The following is a 13,517-nucleotide window of genomic DNA, read 5'->3' as shown; positions in this document are numbered from 1 at the left end:
TGTAATAGAAAAAGTAAATTACTTGAATTGTTGTGTAATGACAGTATTCACTTCTACTATGGTATCACCAACATGGCTGACAAAATGGACACAGGAGAAGGGACACCTCATGAATGTGAGGAAGTGACTACCATGGAGGATAACACAGACTTAGGAAGAGCGACTACGACCACCCTTACTGGAAATATAGTCAACATTTTTACTGATGGACATAGTCATTGGGATCCTGTCAGAGGAAAGACTATTGCTGCCTATTCAGTTGTGATGGAAATTGAAAATGAAGAATTTAAGGTAATGGAAGCTAAATGTCTACCAAAGGGTAGTGCACAATTGGCAGAACTGATGGGGGTAATTAGAGCCTGTGAACTTTGTAAAAACCTGCGCATAAACATTTTTACTGACTCTGCTTATGTTGTAAGAGCCTGTTGCACTGATGTAATTAGTTGGCGTAGAACGGGTTTTAAAACTACTACAGGAGCAGAAGTAAAACATGCTATTGAAGTAAGACGCCTATCAGAGGCATTAAAATCACCAAACAAAGTTGCAGTTATTAAAGTGCCTGGACACTCAAAAGGTAATAACAAAATTGCTTACGGAAATAACTTTGCAGATAAGACGGCTAAAACAGTCGCAGGTTATGTGCCTCCACCAGAATGTGGAAAGCCAGAAATGATTGTCAGAAGCAACTCAAAAATTAGCTCAAGACGAGGAATAGACGACATTATTGAAATTCAGACTAATGCAGCTCCTACTGAAAAACAATCTTGGTTGGAGGGTGGAGCAATTAAAGACAAAACGTCAGGGATCTGGCGTAGTTTCGATGGGAGAGTAGTTGCTCCTGCATCCTTATTGTCTAACATGTGTCAAGAAACTCATTTTAGAGGTCATGGCTCAGGCAAACGTCTATATAATGAAATGAAAACATTATGGTGGCATCCGTTTTTGGAAGATATCTGTAAGTATTTTGTACAGACATGTACGATTTGTATGAAATTCAACGCACGATCAGCAATGAAAATGGGACAAGGAGGTTTCCCAGTTCCACAGTACCCTTGGGAAGAGATAGTGATTGATTTCACTGATATGGGTATTGAAAACAAAACAAAGGGAATGAGATATATGCTTGTGGCAGTGGATGTTTTCAGCAGATGGATCGAGGTTGTCCCATGTAAACGGGAAACTGCAGATGTGGTCATTAACTGGATGGTGAAGGAACTAATACCGCGGTTCGGCATGCCCAGAATGGTCAGGTCAGATAACGGCACCCACTTCACTGCTGATAAATTGAAAAAAGTTGAAGAATACTTTGGTTTACAGCATCATTTTGGAAGTGTTTATAGTCCCTCTTCACAGGGTATTGTTGAAAGAGCCAACAGAAGCCTGAAGACGGGCCTTGCAAAGATCATGGAAGATACAGGTTTGAAATGGGTGGATGCTATTCCAATTGTATTGTTGGGCATGCGATCTGGGGAGGCGGCCTGTCATGGCCTCTCACCTCATGAAGTACTGACTGGAAGACGTATGCGTACGCCTCAATCTTGCGGCCCGGATGTTGGCACACATTTGGAAGATTTTTCCAAGGAGATGGGTGAGTATATGAAACGCCTAAAGTCAGCTGTACAGTGTCTTTCTGAAGGAGTACAGGAGTGTTTGCTTCCAAAACCACCTTCCACACCGCCACCGGTCGTGGAAGTGGGCGAATGGGTGGTGAGAAGGATCCACAGCAGGCTGTGGAATGAACCAAGGTGGATGGGTCCCTTTCTGGTAATCTTAACCTCTGATTATAGTGTTAAGGTGGAGATACCGGGAAAAGGACCAAGCAGGTGGTGGCACAAAAGACAGTGCAGAAAGGTTGCACCGCCAACAGAGAGAACCTTGCGTGAAATAAAAGAACACCTGAAAGATCTAACAGGACTTGATAAAGAGGACTCCGGAGAAGACCCGGTGGATAAAACAGGGGGAGTTGAAGGATGACCAGAATGCTCCAACATAAGGTAATGCACACACAACAAATCAAATTCCTTATGCTAACAGAATGGACCAAGAGGATTGGATGGCGCATGATGGTGTTCACAGCACTAATGATCGGTGTGGGGGGAACCATCTGGTTCCAGACATACCCAGACCACATGGATGAAACTACATCAAAAAATGAGGTAAACGCTAACAAAACACAGATGTACAGGATCAAGAGAGTTCAGGAGAAAAAACCAATTGTCGCAGCTGATTACTTGGGGGCAAAACTGACCATCAACCATACCGCGGGTGAGACAATAACTTACAGATTTGATTTATGCGATGCCATTGACTGTTGGGAGAGTTACGGGTATAACGGAATGACATGGAGAGAAAATGGGTTATATATGTGTATACATGATGGGCAAATCCAAAGAGTTAACTGCAGAGGATGGTATTTGACTGGATGGGGTATAGGACCTGGTTTCAAAAATTACCCAAATAGCCAGGCTGGAATATCAATAAATAGAGGAAACAGCATTTTACCAGAGGAAGAAATTAAACAAAAATATAATCCGATACTCATTACAATCAACAAAAAATGTGATAGACCTTTAAGCTACAAACAGGATCCAAACAATTTAAGATGTTTCTACTTAACTCTCGCCATTTATGCATCAGGAAAAGATCCAGCGGGATTAATTAAAATTTGCATATATCCCTATATTAAAAAAGTAGCTACAAATATGGAAAAAGCAAGTAACCTAAAAGATAAAAACAGTCCTCTAAAACGGATTAACGACAATTTAATGGCTATTAATGAAAAACGAATGACGGCAGAAACCCAGCTAACACTGGAAACAGGATACTCTGAAAAAAATTTGTGGTTGGAAGAAGCCAGGGAAACTGCCCACGAAATTATTCCAAATGGAGATTGCGTAGTATGTAATGAATTAAGCCCATCTCTCAGGATTATTAGAACTAGTATTGATGAAGAAAACAATGGTAGCTGCATTCCCCATTTAATGAATACAACCGATACCTCCAAGTTACCAACTCACTCTATAAACTGTACATTCTGGAATAAACCTTTTCCCCAAATAACGTTTGCCATCGGTAAACCAACAATCCCTCCAATATTTAAAGGTATACTAACGCAAGAAGTGACATGCATAAAAGGAATCGGACATGGCCCTTACATGGGAAAGTTGGAACCCAAATATTGTATGAAAACAATCTCAATAGACCCAGATAACAAAATGAATGTGAAAAGAGCAGATATATGGTGGTATTGTGGAGGACACAGACTATCTCAAAACCTGCCAGACAACTGGAAGGGGGTCTGTGGTCTCGTATCTCTTCTCTCTCCAACCAGGGTGATGCCAATGTCGATGGAAGATATTGAAGAACAGGTTATGAAAATTCAGGGCTTCCCCACTTGGACCACTGGATGACTTGTAAAAAGAGAAGTATCATCATCTATATTTCCCCAACCAAAGAAAACTGTGGATGAGTATATGGGGAAATCCCCCCTTTATATGGATGCCATAAATATGGTGAGAGGGGTTCCGGATGAATACAAATTGGCGGACCCAATTGCTAATGGTTTTGAATCCATATTTCTTTGGATAACACCAAATAAAAATGTTGATAGAATCAATTACATCCATTATAACTATCAAAGATTGTTAAACTTTACGCTAGTGGTAACTGAGGCAGTGCATGAACAACTCTCTGCAACATCCCTGATGGCATATCAAAACAGAAAAGCCCTTGATGCACTCATGCTGGAGAAAGGTGGGGTATGCTCTATGTTTGGAGACGTGTGTTGTACTTTCATACCCAACAACACGGCTTTAGACGGAAGGCTGACAAGGGCACTCAGAGGACTTAGAGCACTTGCAATAGAGGCAAAATCTTATACTGGGGTTGGTGAGAATATCATTACTAGGTGGCTGAATAAATTATTTGGTAAATGGACTTATTTGATTATTCAATTGCTAGTTCCAGTAGGTATATGTGTAGGCATTTTAGCAAGCTGTGGATGCTGTCTGGTACCATGTGCTAGAGCACTAATAATCCGCTGTATTGATAATGCTGTCTCTAAGGTGGGAAGTGGAGTTCTCAATGGAAATCAGGATATAGAAAAACAACTTTTGTTGGATATTGGTGCTAAAAGTTGTTTTTGTGCAGATGAAAGAATGGACTCGGAAGAGATTGAAGAAGACAGATTTCTGGGATCGTTTTTTCCTCTACACGCCTGGAATCGGATCATGGACGAAGAAGACCAGCTAGACTACGAGGAAGAACAGTCGGACCGACTGGTGAAGAACAATCATACCAACAACCGAAGAGGAACAATCGGACCAACAGCAAATTATGATGATGACAACGATAATGCTGATGGACTGGACTACTGAGAAACATGAAAGAACAATGAAAGACCACCTCTAAATAAGGCCAAACCTTGTGTCACCGTTTTAAAATGTTTTAAGCATAACAGACAGATGATTATATTTTCCGTTATACATATAGCATGTGCAGGTACATGATAATAATATGTTATTGGGAAAATGATAATATTAGATAATATAATAATAAAGTAATGATAAAATATTGCTGCGGAACAACCATTTACTTAGAAAATTGGACCTTTTTGTTTATGACGTGACCTGTAAAGGCCACGTCAACAGGGGGAGTTGTTAGATTGGAAATTATTCTACACTATACGTATACGCCATAAGTTAAATTAATGCTAAAAAGATGATCAAAATATAGAGTATAAAATACTAGCCTCATCTAAGAGCTTAAACGTTTAAATACACATTCACAACCAACATTTCACTTGCATACTGATATACACTGTGTCAAGGGTAGCTTGAAACAGACTAGAGATTATTCAGCGATTTAATGAAGGACTGTCTGTCTGCTCTGTTCACACCTGTGGACGTGAAACAAAAGGGCAACACGGAACACACCCAAAAGAGGGGGGCTGGAAGACAAAGGAACTTGCCCACACAACAGGCAAGGAAGGAAGTTACTCTCCAGGTGACTCGAAACAGAAGTTAACATAAAAGAACCACTGCCCCGGAATAGGCGACCCCCTGGACAGGAAACTTTCCCTTAAATGTAGAGACAACCCATAACCAGAGACCGTCTTTCCCGGAGCTATTGACCTGTACAGCTGCCGGCAAAGAGCGAGTCCGATCGATCGTAAAAGTTTGTATGTTTGTTTGTTTTGAAGCGGTGAATAAACGACCGTACACTCTGAATTGATCCTTTTTTCTCCATAAAGCAAAGTATTAAGACCCGGAGGTGACGTCGTGTTGGAGCGACGGTAACGGACTCCGGTTTTATCCGTTTTAATTCCGTCGTGCTCGGAGGAAAAGTTAACTGGTCCCATATTCTCGTGTTGAATACCGTCGTGGTCGGGGGACAAATTGATAAATAAAAGGTTTTTAAATATTGTATTGTTGTATGTGAAAATAATTGTAGGATAAATATACAATTTTGAACATAAAAAAAAAACAGGAACTAGGGCGTACTCCGGAAATACTGGTCTCATTGGTCGAGTAAATTACAGAAAGAATTTAATCTTTCTACAAATTGGATTGATTGGTCGAGATGTGTCCCGCATCCTCAAAAAATTTCTTTGTCAGATCAGTTACAGGCCGCAGTTCAGGTCTATAGTGGAAATTTTGCGCCAAATGAACGAGATGAAAAAAAAGCAAAAATGGTGAAATGGTTTACAGAGACTCAAAATGCAGGTTACCTTCCTCAAAACAGTTCCATTCATCTTCTAACTGATGTGTTGAATAGAGTAGAACACAAGCTTATCGGAAGAATAAACGAAATGGAGGCGGAAGGCACTTCGAAATTCGAAAAACATTGAAAGGGAGAAATAGAGCAGGAAGAGTGAAAAATCTTCAAGACACAAAATGTTTGGTAAGATGGTTGCATCTGTCCACTGCTCTGCTTGTGACTAAATCAGTTACAGGAAGTACAGCTGCTGGTATCAAAGGGGTGGAGTCAATCCCGCCCTCTGAGAAAGAGGCGGGGGAAGATTGGAAAGGAAAGTTGAAACAAGGCCTTTTCGATTCCGAGACGAACTCTGAGCTGATTGTTCTCCAGGCAACCAGGGATCCCACTATACCTTACTTCAAGAATCAGGTGAGAAAGATTTTATCTTATTTTCCTCATAGATTTATAATCTAAAATTAAGTTTATATTTGGTTAGGAAAATATTACATATATATTTTATATTAGTTTTGGTTGCCTGGAAGAATAAACGTAAGTCTCTGATTCTGTCACAAATTTAGATTATATTTTTCAATAGTGTTTTCTCAAGCTGATGCTCGTTTTTTGGGGTATTGCATGGTCAGTGTTGTTTGTTGTTGTATTAAGTGTAGACGACATTATCGTGTCCCGGGAAGAAGAAGCATCATTGAAAAAAGGAAAAAAAAAAACGTTGATTAGATTTTAAGTTGAATTGATGGGCAGAGGAGACGGTTACACGACCGGGTAACCCTGGGGAATTCTGAGTAGGGGTGGAGTGTAGCTGGCTCCCTCTACAGGGCATCTGACGTTTTTCCAGATTCCTAAACTAGTTAGGATGCTTGGCCAATGGGTGATTATGGTAGACGTACTTTTTCAGTAAGCCAAGTAGCTATCATAAATTGGGGGATATGTGGTGATGGAGGGGTCTCTCCCAATATCCTGTTCTGAAGACTCTGCCAGCCGGTGTGTAGGCCAGTTAGATATCATTGTGTTCGGTGTTGAGGGGTCTCCACAAAAATTTGGCAGTATAGTTAGGGCTAGTTAATTTTTCCGAACCATCACGGTGATCGATAAATTCTCATTGGTGATTAGTTTAGAGTTAGTTCAACGGGGGTTGAAATAGAATGGATGAGTTGAGGAGTCTCCTATCCAGGGTGTTTGGAAGCTAATTGAGCGGTCGAGGGGTTCTCCTGCCATTATGACTTCAACACTTTAGACACGACAGGCAGGACTAGAGTCTCGTTCCACGTAGCATAGTTTGTCTCTCTGGCCTGTTTTGGTAAAATACTGTTGTCGTCGTGTTGTTTGTTTAAATTGTCTGTGTCTGTATGTTTGTATCTTTCGAATATTTTTCTCGCTGCGATACTTGTAAAAATTAGCATTCATTTGTGTGAGATCTCTGACTTTCTGTGACTCAGCTGAGAGTCCAGGTTCGTGTGTCTTTGGACACTATCTCTTGCTGATAAGAACACTGCTTCTTGGCAGACGTTGTTACTTGTCAGCTGCTTCAAGTTCGAATGAGCTCCAAAAGAGTTTTTTCCTTGTTGGTGGGAGTGGTTTCGCTTGGAGGTTGAACTTCTAAGACTTCCTTCTTTTCCTCACCGACCCTCCCGTTGTATTCATGTGTTCTCTAGACGCACACACATTCTTACGTCATCTTGAATTCTATTCACTATTGGGTTTGATTACTTAATTATGGTATATATGAATATACAGTTAATTAGTGGTATAATGGGTTTAAGAAGAAAAACAAACCAACTCACATTTCAATTTTCTCCTTCTGCTACATCGTCAACTGATCAACTCACAATTGGTCACATTGCGTGTAACTTTTGTGTTTTGTCTAAAGCTAATACTGCTTATCTAAAACAAGTGTGTCACTGACTGCTTGCACGTGTGTACGTTTGTTGATATCTAGTTCCTGTTTTCTCTTCTTCTCTCAATTTCTGATCTTTGGTGTTGTATTTGCTATGCTGCCCCCTGATGGTTTGCTCTTTGTTTACTTCTTAATTGACTTCTGTTCTGACGCAATTGGTGTAATTATTTAATTACTAATTAATTTAATCAATTGCAGTTTATTCTGTTTTCTTAATTTTTCAATTATTACTTTAAATCAATTTTATTATTTTAACAATTAGTCATAAATTTACTATTTTTAGTAAATTAAGGATTGGATTTTTATCTTTTAATTATTGGAGGAATATTAAGTTAGATGTTGTATTTGGTCTTTAGACGGTCACTCTTATTCCTCTTTGTCAATTGTGCTATATATATATGCAACTAATTAGGAAGTTAAATAAATAATAAAAAATAAATACTAAGCTGTTAATTGACAATTGTTTTGACTTGAATCATTTTAATTAATTAGTATATATGTTATTAGAACTAATTGCATTTATTATTTTCAAATTGTTCCATTTTATTTTATTTTTATTTATTTTTTTATTATTAATATCTTAGCTTACTATTTGTTTTATTTTTATTATTATCTCGGATTTTATAATGGATTTTAATTAGTTAATTGAAGTTTTGGTTCTTAATTTAGATTTTTAAATTCTTCCTCTTTTATATTTTCATTTAATTATTTTTTGATAATCGCTTCTTTACTTATTATTATTATTATTATTTTTAGCATTATTATTAATATCATTAATATTATTATTAATTTGTTCTATTCATTTATTGACAAGACAAAAGTAACTATTACTACAGGTGACAAGTTAAAGCTCCTGACAGGGAAGAAAAATAAGAAACTTTAAACTCTGTTTAAACTTAATGGTAATTAATTACACAAAGTGCCCTTATTGAGCTCTTGAGCTAGCCAGATACAGCTAATTAGGATTCAACTTAAAGACTTAAAAGAGCTTCTCTAAAAATAGAGAGATGATAGTTGATGATAGTTCTAGGGTCCTATCATAGCTACCTATTGGCCACTGGCTGGAGTGCATGGGTGTGGCAGGAGAAGAGGACGAGGGTATGGAAACAAACAAAGAATTTTGTTCAACAATGGCGCATTTTTGGCTTTTAGTCCAGGAACTTTGGTCCAGTTCCCTATTGATGACACCTACAGTTGAAGCAATCTTTCTGAGCTGAACAAACAAGAACTCAACCTCAACAACTCTCCACCAAGAATGAACTTCTGCTCCAGAGAGGGAGTAGCTGTACTGGTTCAACGTGATTGAACATCTGATTTCTCTGATCTTGAAAAGACTTTTGATACTTCATTCCTATGATCCACCTTTGGACCCCCCACGCTGCACTAAGAACTATATCTGGGATGATGATGAACGTGATTATGAAGACAAATGGCACGATCTGGTCGCAAACATGAACTTGACTCTTGTCTGCGTGACATTTTTGTGGGTCCTGATGGTGTGGCTGCTGAACTAACAAACGAACAAGGTGTTCTCTATCCTCTCTCTGACACTTCTGTCCCTCGTGTTGCTCTTGCTGTGGTTGCTGGTGGAGAAGCTAGGGCCCTGAGATAAATGATTAAGAAATGCAAAGTTGTTTGTGATTTGACGAAAAAGTAGAAAAATCTAGCCTGTAAGAGACATATCTTCCTGAGTCTAAAATGTAACAGTAAAAAAGTAAATCCCAGAATAACATACTCTGATTGCTCCACTCAGAGCTATGAAGAAAGCAGCCATAAGAAAACTAAACAAAAACTTGTGTGGTCGACTGATGCAGAATTTTATTTAAACTAATTAAAAGTGACTCTGTCTAGAGCTGCTGACTTGTCACCTCCAGAGACTAGACTATAGAGACTAAAATACTGTAGGAGGAAAGGTCAAAGAAAAAAAATAATAGATTAAGAGATAAATTAAAAGAAACACTGAGAAATATAAATATGACATTCTTCTCTCTAGAAGAATAAACCAAATAACTATAGACTAATAGGAAATCTCCTTGAAGTGAATATTTGAAACTAGTTAAGATAAGCAAAAGAGTAATCTAGAATAGATACTGTATTTCTGTTGTGGGTAAATAATTAAAGAGCTATGACACCTGATCTAATTAACCATTACATTCATAAAACACATTTGAACTCACACAATACTCTCGGACATTCACATAGATATTACAAATAACACTGAGCTCAGAGATAAACAAACAAACACATGATGTTTTCCATTTAAATTGAATAAGTTAAAGAGGTGTCTCTGCTACGACCTGCTCCCTGTGTGTGTGAGAGAAGAAAGAATTCCCTCGAACCTCCGCCTCGGTTTCTCTCTTCACCATGAAGTCAAAACATACTGATAATTTGAACTCTCTGCTAACTTCAAGGTTTATTAAAAAAAAAAAAAACACATGACAAACTTTAACAGACATCCACAGATCAAAGTTATGAATACACAACTCGTGACACACACACAATATCCTCATCATCACCTGAATAGATTCAAAACTGACCTTCTCATAACTTCTGATCATTCTTATCCTGTTAGAGGTGGTGTTGAGAAGCCCTACAGAGAGGGAGAAATAAGAAGCCACTGTCCACTGCAGACTTAAATATATCATAGAAGGTAAACAAGAAACATGAGCCAGCATGAGTAAAGCTAAAACTTGACTAGCAAGTTTAAATGTAGTTTAGGAAACTACTCTTTGGACATGTGGTGATATAGTTAAGATGTGTAAATTACCAAACACAAGAAATCATGATTTAAGATAAATACAACTTCCCTCAAACTAATAAGACTTTACTTAATGCTAAAAGAAGGAACATAGTGGTGTTATATATTTAAAAGGACATTCAATCGGACTTGACAAAATATCAAAAGGTAATCGCGCGGCAGATGCATTGGCAAAACAAACCGCGGGTTATCAGCCACAAGGGCAAATGATGGTGGTTCCAGCTGAAGAAATGGATGAGCAGTCATCTTGGTCAAAAATTCTTCACATTCAATCTCAAGCATCACCTGAAGAAATTTCAATGTGGATAAATCAAGGCTCAGGGAAAACAGAAGAAGGTGTCTGGTGTAAAAGGTTGACGCCCGGCTGCACCAGTAGCCTATCTGAAATCTCTAATCCTTGAGGCACATGGTCCTACACATGTAGGCAGAGAAGAAACAATTCGAAGATTGGACAATTGGTGGCATCCATTTAAAAACCAAATGGTGAAACAAGCACTAATCTCGTGTAATGTTTGCAATCAAGCTACAATTAGGCCTACTCTCAAACCATTACCAGGACTAACACACCCTTCAGTTTTCTTTCCAGGACAAATGGTTGTTATCGACTATACTGACATGTTGGTCCCAGTTTCTGGATACAGGTACCTGTTGGTGATGGTGGACGCCTACTCAGGATGGCCAGAAGCATATCCTTGCCGGAAAGAAGATGCAAAAAGCGTCTCTAAACATTTGGTTAACCATTAAATTCCAACTCATGGTTTTCCCCATTGTCTGAAAAGTGACAATGGCACGCATTTCAAGAACACCCACTTACAACAGGTGGAGCGCCAATTGGGCCTCAAACACAAGTTTGGTTCTGTTTACCACCCCCAGTCACAGGCACAGGTGGAGAAAATGAACAGGACGTTGAAGGACAACCTCAACCGAGTCATGATAAGTACCGGAGTCAACTGGCTCGCGGCACTACCAATGGCACTGATTAGTGTTCGAATGTCTGTTAATACCCGGACGGGCTACTCTCCTTTCGAACTCCACACAGGTCGCTGTTTTCCAGGACCCCACGCTCCATTACCAATATCTAACCTAAAGGGTAAGACAACACACACGCCATTTGTCTCAACTGTACAGTTTCTTGGCTCCAGGTTCTCCAAGCAGACTGAAGAGGACCCCAAGCAACCCGTCCCACTGCAGGTCACCCCGTGTGTCTACCTGAAGGTGCTCAAGCGAAAGTGGACGGAACCACGCTGGACTGGTCCTCATCGTGTACTGGAAAGGACGTCTCACGCCCTCCGGCTGGAAGGCAAAGGAGACACCTGGTTCCACCTGACGCAGTGTGCAGCTGACCCCGAGAGCTGTGACAAACCCCTCCTCAACGTCAACGCCCACACCCCATCTACAACCCTGCCCCCCACCAACGTCGTCCCCCACACCCCATCTACAACCCTGTCCCCCACCAACGTCGTCCCCGTCAACCTGGACAATCCTTCATCACCCCCGTCATCACTGTCTAACGTCTGACTGCTTGGCATGGCACCAAGAGTCGTGTGAGGAATTTTCCCTGCATCAACAACTGCCGCAGGTTTTTGCCCACACACTGAGCACTGAACACTGTCCTGATCAAGAAAAGGTGCAAGACCTCCTTGAATCCGGTGTTTCATTTTGCACTCTTTGAGTTTTGTTACGTTCTCTCGCATTTTTAATAATTTAGCTGTTGCACACTTAGTATTACCCATGGCTACCAGTATTCCTCGACATGTAATACGCTTGCATGTTTCTCAGGCGATAATTTTAAAGGGTTTTAAAATTTGTAGCAATTTTGTATTCCGTTTTTTATCCGTTTTTATCTCTTGGTTGTTGTCCTCCTTCAGAGGCCAAAAGGGGAAGTTGAAGCCTCATTATATTTCTGTCAATCTGTTTGCATAACCTTATCACCTGTATTTGTTCGGGTGACACGCACTGAGTGTTCTATTCAATAAAGGTCAAGCCCGAACACTCAGGAAACGTGTCAATAACTTCTGTCTGTAACTTTCACCCCATTAGTCAGACATAACACCAACTGAATGTTACCTTATAAGGACTTGTGTGCAACAGTAGACAGACAACGGCCTTGTAAGATAACGGCCTTGTAAGAATATATGTGCGTTTTTTCACACTCGTAACTCAGAGCTCTGCGCACCTCTCGTTGTTATACATCTTGTGTAACTTCTTAATAAACCTTTTTGCCTGACTTCACGGACCGGACTCTGTCTCTCTACCCACACCGACTATGGAAGATGAAGAACGAACAGACCGACTGCTATAGACGATAATGCTGATGGACTGGACTGCTGAGAAACATGAAAGAATGATGAAAGACCATTTCTGAATGAGGCCAAACTTTGTTAAAAAATAATATTAATATTACAGAGAGATGATTATATTTTCGGTTATACATATAGCGTGTGCAGGTACATGATAATAATATGTTGTTGGGAAAATGATAATATTAGATAAAAAAAACTATAAAATGTTGCTGCGGAACACCCATTGATTTAGAAAATTGATTTGAACTTTTGAAGAAAGAATTAAACTTTTTGTTTATGACGTGACCTGTAAAGGCCACGTCAACAGGGGGAGTTGTTAGATTGAAAATTATTCTACACTATACGTATACGCCATAAGTTAAATTAATGCTAAAAAGATAATAAAAATATAGAGTATAAATTACTAGCCTCATCTAAGAGCTTAAACGTTTAAATACATATTCACAACCAACATTTCACTTTCATACTGATATACACTGTCTCAAGGGTAGCTTGAAACAGACTAGAGATTATTCAGCGACTTAATGAAGGACAGACTGTCTGCTCTGTTCACACCTGTGAGCGTGAAACAAAAGAGCAAGAAAGAACACACTCAAAAAAGGGGGGCTGGAAGACAAAGAAACTGGCCCACACGGCAGAGAGGCAGGGATGTTGCTCTCCAGGTGACTCGAGACAGGAACTAACATCAAAGAACCACTGCCCTGGAAAATACGCCCACCTGGACAGAAACTTTCCCTTAAATATAGAGGGGACCCATAACCCAGGACCGTCTTTCCCGGAGCTATCGACCTGTACAGCTGCCGGCAAAGATCGAGTCCTTTCGATCGTAAAGTTATATCTTTGTTTG

At 39.6% G+C, this 13,517-nt stretch overlaps 1 long non-coding RNA gene across 1 annotated transcript; it reads left to right on the top strand.

Moving 5' to 3' along the window:
• Nucleotides 1–8,991: 8,991 nt before the first annotated feature.
• Nucleotides 8,992–12,594, top strand: LOC148068853 (uncharacterized). Its single transcript, XR_015713183.1, has 2 exons — nt 8,992–9,135; nt 11,510–12,594. It is a non-coding gene; the product is annotated as an uncharacterized LOC148068853 (long non-coding RNA).
• Nucleotides 12,595–13,517: the final 923 nt, after the last annotated feature.

This window comes from Callionymus lyra, chromosome 12 (assembly GCF_982586985.1).
Source record: "Callionymus lyra chromosome 12, fCalLyr1.hap1.1, whole genome shotgun sequence".
NCBI lineage: Eukaryota > Metazoa > Chordata > Actinopteri > Syngnathiformes > Callionymidae > Callionymus > Callionymus lyra.
The sequence above is the reverse complement of the archived record's forward strand: the minus strand, read 5'-3'. Positions and strand labels throughout refer to the sequence as shown.